Source organism: Mytilus galloprovincialis, chromosome 8 (genome assembly GCF_965363235.1).
Source record: "Mytilus galloprovincialis chromosome 8, xbMytGall1.hap1.1, whole genome shotgun sequence".
NCBI lineage: Eukaryota > Metazoa > Mollusca > Bivalvia > Mytilida > Mytilidae > Mytilus > Mytilus galloprovincialis.
This window is the reverse complement of record NC_134845.1, coordinates 47,166,048-47,176,426: the sequence shown is the minus strand read 5'-3', so window position 1 is coordinate 47,176,426 and position 10,379 is coordinate 47,166,048. Positions and strand designations below refer to the sequence as shown.

Sequence of the window (10,379 nt, the reverse complement as noted above, 5' to 3'; positions counted from 1 at the left end):
TGGGCCCATAATCAAAAATCTAAGTACATGTTTAGATTCAGCATATCAAAAAAGCCAAAGAATTCAATTTTTGTTAAAATCAAACTTAGTTTAATTTTGGACCCTTTGGACTTTAATGTAGACCAATTTGAAAACGGGACCAAAATTTAAGAACCTACATACACAGTTAGATTTGGCATATCAAAGAACCACAATTATTCAATTTTTGATGAAATCAAACAAAGTTCAATTTTGGACACTTTTTGACCCCTGATTCCTAAAATGTTGGGACAAAAACTCCCAAAATCAATCCCAACCTTCCTTTTGTGGTCATAAACCTTCATAGATTTCTATTCACTTTTACTAAAGTTAGAGTGCGAAAACTAAAGTATTCGAACGACGACGCTGACGACGCTGACGACGACGACGACGACGCAGACGATGACGCCAACGTGATACCAATATTCGACCAAAAAAATTTTAATTTTTGAGGTCGTATAAAAGTAGAATTCTAAAAATATCGAAATTTAAACGGAAAGTCTGGGGATACTATTAACCAGGAATCAAGCACCTTGATAATATCAGTTTCAAATTTTTTTAATTGAAACAGAGTGATTGTTTAACAAAGTATGAGTTATCCAACATTTCGACAAATACTTGTATCTACATTTGCCATTTTTTCTATGCAATGAGCTAAGCCCAGAGAGATATTCAATCTCATATGTCGAAAAGAAACTGATAATGTCATGACTAAGAAAAATAAGACCAGTAGACAAACAATAGTACACAAGAAACAACAATGAAAACTAAAGACTGAGAAACACGACCCTTACCAAAAGCTAGGAGTGTTTCCAGCTTATCATAAATAGTAGGCAGATCCTGTTTCACATGTGGCACCCGTCGTGTTACTCGTGCTAGTACAAACCCGGGTAAGGAGACGGGATTGTAGTTAGAAACATTAGGAACACATCCGTTATTATCAGTGAAACGGTTATTTCCTAACGGTCAATCAACTTCCGATGTCGTCCGTAAAACATAAAATGGATGATTTTACTTCACCGCTTTAAACACTTGGTTGAATAACTTTCTTTTGAACAGCAACCCTCTATTAAGGAAATCATGATAGGAAATACAAACCTTAGAATATTTTATCAGCTGTGATATACATATCCCGTATGCAGTCACTGCTGGAATACTACATATTTAGAAATAGAAAGTTCATACTTGGGAAGCTGAAATCATCTCCTTTGTCATAAAATTTTGTTTTCAACCGGTCTTGATTGTTAATTTCTTGATAACTCAAGATATGAGACAGACATAACTGTATCTGTTGTATCCTTTATCTAACGTTCCATTGGATAGATTGGACATAGTCGCAATTTGTTTAAATATATAGTGAGAGAACATTATCTATATAGCGGAGTAAAGTAAAGTTAAACCTGTATAAAAGTCAGCCTTTTACTGATCAAGTAATATGTCAGCAGGAAGAGGGGCACAGTTTGTTCCGATGGTATGTACAACTTTTTTTTAAGTTTGGAATTGAAAATATTTGAGTAAAGTCGAGAAAAGTCAGTTGTTATATGGTCTCCATGCAAATAATCACTAGTAATTAAAATATGCATTATTTTTTTTTCTATTCAACAACAGTATTGCACAAGCTGTTAACAATTTAAAATTTTCTGACACAGCTATCTCAGTGAAGATCTCTGTTTCATTAGTTCAGGCATTCTTCAGGTAGATAAACTGCATATTGATAGTCGTTTACAAAATATTAATAGATAAATAATGCTATTTTATTATAATAAAATATTTATATCATCTGGCGTTATTTTCGGAATTTCATAGTTCATCCGAGATTGGGATGATTTATAACCTATTACCAGTAAAATATATAACGTACCACGAAATGTTCACAGAAGGAGAAGATAACGGCAGACCTAAACTATTCACATGTTACGTTATACATGTAGTTCTCTATAACACATAATATAAAAACAGGTTCCCACTACGCGGTGAACAGTTATTTCCCATTGGAATTTCGATAACTTGACGATATTTCCATATCGAACAAAAGTGTTTATTGTAGCATTCTTTCGATTTATAACATAGTTGTTAAATCAGACTTTTTAGCTCCTTTTCCTTACTAGAAATATGATTAGTTCAAAGCTATTGCGTGGAGACCGTGTATATCTCATATGGGGTTTAAAGGGTGTTACGTCCCTTCATACAAACAACACTGTGTTGCGGAAACATCTTAAAGGTTTCGATAGACGGAGAAATTGATCTGAACGATCAAATTAATGCATACGTTTTTATTGTTGGAATTTGCTTTTGTATAGACATTTGGTAGACGGTTCTTAATATTAAAGACTTGCTCACTTAGATAGGCAACTACTAAAGTAGTCTAAATACCACATATTAAGAAAGTCGGTAAGACAAATTCGTTACACTGTTAGCTAGTGGCATAATACGATATATATATGGGTCAGTAAATTCAATAAGGAGATTCGAGCTTCGCCATATATCGTGGTAGGTCACTAGAACAATGTGTAACTATAGTACTCAAATATTTCTGAATAAGCTTGAAATAAAAAGAAAATCATTTAATCGTATACAAATTGTTTGCTTTTGTTTAGAACATGTAGAAGAAATGGTAGATTTTGCACCAATGTGAATGTCGTTGTAGTTGTTTTGAACGTCACTTGACGTATATGCGCCTGTCTATCATAACAGTGAGAGATTTAGCTAGATATAAAACAATCCAGGTTTAATCCACCATTTGCTATATAAAGGAATACCTTTACCAAGTCTGGAATATGACATTTGTTGTCCATTCGTTTGATGTGTTTGAGCTTTTGATTTTGCCATTTAATAAGGGACTTTTTGTAATGAATTTTCCTTGGATTTCAGTAATTTTGTTATTTTACTTTTTACATCAACCATTTTCAACTGATGATGAACATGTTATTATAATAATACAATAAAACAATACCTTTGAAGTTTTAAACGAAGTATTTATCTGCATCACTCGAGTCTTCATCCATTCTATTCAATTGTTTGTCTGATAAAAATAGCTTTAAAACATCCTCCTTCAGAAGAAAACTGCATACAGATGACGGAATTTGTTCATTCATTATATCTAAAAACTTGAAAAGTTTGTAGCCCATATAGTGCTGTCGGATTTTGTTTCTACAAAAAGTTTTTAACGTTTTCACTGGTAGGCAAGGTAACTCGGTTAAAGTAAATCTTTCAAAAGCTTTTATTTCGTCAGTTGACAGAGAATAATTAGTTATTTCTGACAGCAAGTCAAATAATGTATCGTTGTTTAAATTAAAACTCAGTGATTTAAACTTTACTATTCTATCTATATCATTGGCCTGAAGTCGCATTGATGAATTAGATCTAATTATTAGATGAAACATGTGTGTATCACGTATGAAATATCGGTGATACGGCAACGTAAATAGGAAGTCGTCAATGTTCCCTAAACCTTTGTCATGGAGAAGAAGATATTTGATGACATGAAATGATGGAATAGCGCTATTCAACGTAAGAGGGGCTCGGTTAGTGTCGAAAAACACGCTTGAGGTAGTATTTTCATATAGACGATGGAGAATAGATACACGATTATACTCTGGGTCTGCTAATGTAGCGTAATAATCTTCATACGTTATTATTACATTTTTAAATTCCTTGTACATTGGATTGGCTACACGCCGTGCACCTGCCTTCAAAAGTAACGCAACAATTTCTGGAAAATTTAGCTGCTCGGCCCAGACAAGAATACTACATTCGTTAACTTCTGTATTTACATTAAACCCATATTCCACAAATTTGTTGAATGCAACAGTATCACCATGCAGAACTGAAGTAAACAATATTTCCCTCAAAAGCTTTGATTCTTTTTTAATTATTTTCGTTTTCCAAGATAGAAATCTTGAACAGAAATCTGATTTGTCAAATATGGTTGAATAAATCCACCTTGCATCTAAAACAAAAACAAGAAATTGATACATCAATATTGTCAGACCATATCAAATAGTGATATATATTTAAATAATGCAAACGTCTGAAAGAAAGCAAATAATGATCAGTTGTTCGATATAAGTTTTAATATAGTCTAAAAAAAAAGTCACTTGAACTTCTTATGCTATAATAAATATCGTTTTCAATCTGATGTGTACGAATGAAGAGATTTTTCATTTTCGGAAGCTTAAGGTAAACGTATTTTTTCTGCTCATTCGTCGGGTTGTTGTCTCTTTGACATATTCCACATTTCCATTCTCAATTTTATTTGTTTGTTTGAGCTTCTGATTTTGCCATTTAATTAGGAACTTTCTGTTTTTAATTTCACTCAGGCATCGGTATATAAATATATATATATTATTTTGTGATTTTATTTTAAACTGTCATTTTGTAAGGCCTTTTGATACTTGATGTTTGCTGTGAGCCTAGACTTCGTGTTGAAGGCTTTACTTTGACGTATAATGGTTTACTTTTAACAAGTTTTGACTTGAATGGAGAGTTGTCTCATTGGCAAAGTCTTCTTATATTTTAGTATATAACAATAACTATTTGAAAATATTGTGTTTCGAACCATACAGTCGCCATACTTCATATAGACGAGTCTTAAATTACCTGATTTGTATATCAAATGAAACAATGATACGTAAGACTCTAATGGTAATTTCTTTACAGAAAGTAAATATTCCAGGTCATCTACATGCTTGTGTATGATAAGGTTATTCATCGTGTCACTCAGTAAATTACAAAACTCCATGCCGCTAACGTTCGCTTCTCTTAATAAACACCGATCCTTACGAATAATCTTGTAGAGCATTTTAAAATCGTGATCATTGTAAGCTCTAAAACCAAAGAAAATGTGCCATAATCACAATTCAACACTCTTCCATTTTTGTTTACGGTGCACTTTATCGGAGCACTTAATATAGATCTTGGGTAGTTCGATACAACTTCGTACATTATGGAAGAGTTTTCATGCAAAACGGACAATAACGGTACTGACAAATGATGTAGAAGTGTAAATAAAGGTACATCATACATTTTTTTCTTGCAATATTTCAACATGGACACAAGAAATTTATTCTTTCCAAAAAAGATAGCCAAGTGAGTCCAGTAAACTCCAGCCGCCTGTTTCACTGAGTTACGTATTCTTTTATTACATGGAGGAAAATTCTTATCACATCTTTTCAATTTCCATGATTCAAAAATATCTTGTGGCATACTTGTGTGATTTTCCGTATCGACATACGAATCGTCATCTCGATTGGTAACCTGCGCAAAACTCTGATTCTGTAAAACGTGAGGACACATGCAATACGAAATACTTATTTCAAGAATATCTAAAATAGTTTGTTTTGAAACACCATCTTTAAATCCTCCTTCTAAATAGTGTGAGCATCCACAATTTTCTATCGATTTGTCAGTTGTTTGGATTTCTGTAAATGAAGCAAAACATTTATGCTGAAGAAAAAGCATTATGAAAGACTATAAATAGGTTAGTACATGCGTAACATGTAGATGTTAACACGTGACAATATTAGCGGATGCTACACGTGTAGCAGGATTTGTTTAAAAGTTTTTATTTTTTTTTACACTCTACGCTCACATCTGAATGTTTCAGGTATAATTTTTTTTTTGTGAGTTTTTCATAATACTGAAAGACGAATATATATACTGTAACGAAAACCGAGCGGTCAGGCTTTGGTGTTAAACTATAAATGTGTAACCCTTAGTGTGTTTTATAACAATGTATAAGTATATATGAACTAAAGTTATAACTGGCGACCCTTCTTTGGTAGCGTGGTACTCTGGTATCCTGGTACTTTGTGGTATTCCGGTAGATCTAAGGTTGGTTCTGTATAGGTTTTGTGATACTTAGTGGTATTCTGGTAGATCTTAGTTTGGTTCTGTTTAGGTTTTTGTAAGAATAACAGACTCGTTAAATAAAAATCAACTTGTATTAACTTTAAGATGCGTTAAATATCTACAATTTATACAAATAGTATATAGTTTAACAGTATTCTAGTCTAACAAATAAATACCTTATTTTATTAGAATATCGTAAAGAAAATGGATAGCGGAAATATTAATACCTCAAAAGTTTAGTTTAGTTATCGGCAAATGGTAAATCAAATTCAATGTCAAAAGATAACGTTTCTCCCAAGAAGTTATTATCTAAATGCAACTTGTTAAAGAATTAACAAGCCCACATAATACGGAAGTAGTCTGGTTACTACTTAGTCTGGTAAATGGTTTCGGTACATGTATATAATAAATATTATATTTAAATCGCTTGGAATTAGCGTGTGTTACTTGACCAGGGTAAAGTCGTACTGAAGTCTTATCCATTTTCTCCACCGTATTTATACTTAAACCAATGTACCGATTTGGCTTGCAATTCACCGAAATTACAAAATCTAAAGCCGACGTCATAACAAAAATAGGTTATGACGTCATTGTGTTGTACGTCATTTGAAGTAAACAATTCACAGCTGTTCCGATTGTAAAAACATAGAAAAGAATAATAAAAAGTTAACAAACATAGTTACACAAGAAATATATAATAGGAACAGTCAATTAACGGTAAGTTTTTAAAAACATCATCACACAATTTTAGGGAAAACAAGTTCCATTCCAAGGGACCCCCATTTCGTAACAATACATATATATATGATACGTCATGTACAACAAAAGAGTCAAAATTACTTACCAAACCAAAACAAACATGACAAGTATAGTGGATTATCCTTGAACTTTCTAATTAATTCATCATCCGTGTCGTTTCGAATATCATTGAAAATATTGCATTTCTCTTTCCTAGACAACTGACGGAAATACAAATCTGCAATGGATAACTTTGTTAGCATATATATACGAAGGAAAAATTGCTCCTTACCTTTGTACTTTTATGCATGTAAATTGTAATATATATATATGACTAATAAAAAAGCAACACAATATGCAATGACTGACAATAAAATAAATTCTTCTATCCATTTTCTTATACACCTTATCGCTATTTGTCCGCCATTACTGAAAATCACACAGGTTCCTGTACAATTTTGACGTCATAAAACAAAATATCTGACGCCACAATGGAAAAGTGATTGTTGTATGCGTCAAAAGTTCAAGCGGCCGGGTCAGCCGGGATTAGTGATGAGGTGTATTTCTTACTTATCAATCATGTGTGTATACTACAGTTGTATGGTCAAATTTCAGGTCTACAATGTTCGCAACATTTGAGCGAAGGAATTAAAATTGAAAGTCAAAATGTTATCGACTTTTGCACTTGGTCTTATTCAAAAATGCATGCAACGTAAAACATTAGCAAAGTGTTGTTACGGGTGAGGTATGGATATGTACCCTCCTATATCCCTCAACTGTGTTTTTGTTGAATGATTTTCTTTGTTTCGATCTTCTGAGTTCAACCTTTTTCAACTGTTTTTCATAGTGTGTTCTGGTGTTTTGCTGTTACATCAATGTCCCGGGTTGGGGGGGGGGGGGATTAAGAGCTCACATACATGTTTTCCCCCACCTATTTTTTTTAAGTTTGTCATAAGACAGGAGTCTGAAGTGTCAGTAGTTTCTGTCATATTTGTGTGGTTTTTTTTGTAAATTGTTTTGTTACAAAATAGGCCGGCTAGTTTTCTCATGATTTTTTTCATATTGTTCATGTCTGGGGTTTTATAGCCGACTATGGGCTTCGTCTCATTGTTGAAGCCGTACAGTTGTCATCAATTTCTAACATCCACTTTGTCTAACCTTTGGTAAATAGTTGTATGATTAGGAATCAAACCACATCTTCTTTTTTTTTTTATATTCATCTGAAATTAAGTCAAACATTTTAAATCTGCAAATTTGTGAAAATTTGCCATATCATGGCATTTAAGTGTTTTTGTATTGTTAAAGAAGATCATTTGGATCAACATTTTTTGGGGTTTCTAGGCCATAATTCCAATTCTACCCATTTGTTCAGTGTAAGTCCAAAACTCGTGTTTCCACCCAGATTTATCAATTTTAAAGAACCTTTTTTTTTTCGTTTAACAATCAAAAGACAAAAGCTGTAAGACATATTTTTGGCATAAACGAGACGGTTGAAAACATCAGATCACATGACAATTTACAAAAAAAGTGCATCAAAACACATAGAAAAAAGATGTTAGTATAACAAAACGGGTGTTCTGGGGAACTGTCTTGAGTTTAATCTTTCACGTGACTTCCATCACCATGTGACCAAAATGTAGACATCGTCACTGCCAACATATGTTGAGGAAACGGATGAAAGAGTTTGATTTTATACTGCACAAAATATTTAAGATACCCACAGTCTTACAGGAATCAAGATTACGTGCCGTAAACATGAATTATTTCTATACAAACCTACAGCCGGAATGAAGATTCTGAAAGTGCTGGAAACTTTTTTAAAACGTATAGACATGACGTATTAAAATTAAAATTTTTTTTTATTTTATACATACATGTTCCTAAAACACAAAAGTTAAATCCAATAGTTTAAACCAACATATTGTCTTATCGGCAATCATACCACATCTTCTTTTTTATACATGATATTAAGGCATGCATGCACATATTGAAATTTTTAGCATGCACATACGTTATATTGACTCGCGAAGCAATCATACTCAATTCAACCACTCAAAAACCATGTGTTTTATATAAAAGTTCATTGATTATGAATTATAAATTCGAATGACTTTTCCTATCGCATGATTATATTATCTTCGCATTACTAATTCAAATCAATACACATGGTTGATGCACTATATATAAACAAGGTAAATGTAAACAGTTTAACTCTTACCATAATTAAAAGAATATTCCATTCGTTTGAATGTTGTGTACTCATTACGTGAATTCACTCTCGCTTGAAGCAAATGTATAATTTTGTTTTATCAAAATGTTTGTAATCACTTATATATTATATGTTTTTCGACGGTCGTCTGCATACATGTTTTTTATCTGACTTCTGTGTATCGATCAGGTGTTAATAGAAGGGAGACAACTGCAAATACACTCATCATATATACCAGAATTGAAAATTTATATTTACGCCAGACGCACGTTTCGTCTACAAAAGACTCATCATTGACGCTAGAATAAAAAATATTATAAAGGCTAAACAAAGTACGAAGTTGACGAGCATTGAGGACTAAAACTGCCTAAAAGTTGTACTAAATAGAGCTTATAAAGGTAAAAAAAAAATAGAGGTAGAAAAACCTTAGAAATTCAAAAATTCAAAGTTTTGTAAACAGTCAATTTATAATTATGAACAGATAAATGATAACTCAAGTCAACACAGAAGTGCTTACTACTGGGCTTGTGATGCCCTCGGTGGACAAAACTCCCCCAACAGTGGCAAAAATATGTTAAACAAATATTTAATAACATCAAAACATGTGTGGGAAAATTGTGTTTGCTGCGGAAGTGACATTTCAATATTTGTCTTGAATTTAATGTTATTTAAGGATTATGTACCCTTGCGTTGCTTCAATGCTAAACATATGGAAATTTTATAGAAAATCCACAGCCTTTATCCTTATTCTATCATATTTGGCAATTTGATGACTGATAGATATAGGATTATTACAAGCAGTGCTAGCATTGATTTCCTTAAAACAAGTTCATTAATGTAGTTATTGGTTAGAACAAATAAAAATATGGACCAAATCAAGTACACCTTTTAGGGTGCGCTCGAATTTGGTTACTCTGCACGAGGTATTTTGGAATTTACAGGTTGGTTAGAACTTTTTGTAAAAAACAAACACTAGCACATCATAGAAAAGCAAGTGAGTAATCTATGTTTCAAATTTTATAACAAAAATCTGTATTAAAGGCTGTGGATTTTCTATAAAAATCTTGGTTTATTTGCCACAAAGTACTCTTTTTCTATTAAATGCAATTCAACAGTAAATAACAATGCTTTGCATCAAGTTTCCCCCTAGTATATGTTCAAAATGGCCTATCTCTATTATTCGTTATATCTGTAGTTTTGATACAATTGATGTTTAAAAAATTCGTACAAAAATGGCTACAGAAGGGTACATAAACCTTAATGACGAGTCAGGATTTCATCTGGACACTGTTTTGGTTGTACTAACTGGTTGAAAAAAAAACCGCAAGATGAATTATAAAATGTTACATCTTGTGATCCACTTATTTAGCAATCGTCAATCATGTCAATGGCCGGGCTAGGTTTGAACGTTGTTTTCATTATATCATGTAGATATAACACACGATAACGCATTTAGACCCGCATTACAGTATAATGATAAACTAATGTATTCTAAACATTTCAATAGAAACACTCATATAACTCTGATTACGGTTGATTAAAAGTTATTATGGGTCGACGAAAA

General features: G+C 32.5%; 1 long non-coding RNA gene across 1 annotated transcript; it reads right to left on the bottom strand.

Annotated features, from left to right (window-relative positions):
• Window positions 1–1,677: 1,677 nt before the first annotated feature.
• On the bottom strand, window positions 1,678–8,995 carry LOC143042071 (uncharacterized). The gene is made up of 4 exons (XR_012967874.1): window positions 8,825–8,995; window positions 6,713–6,844; window positions 4,618–5,438; window positions 1,678–3,967 (listed from the first exon to the last, which is right to left on the bottom strand). It is a non-coding gene; the product is annotated as an uncharacterized LOC143042071 (long non-coding RNA).
• Between the last annotated feature and the right edge of the window lie 1,384 nt (window positions 8,996–10,379).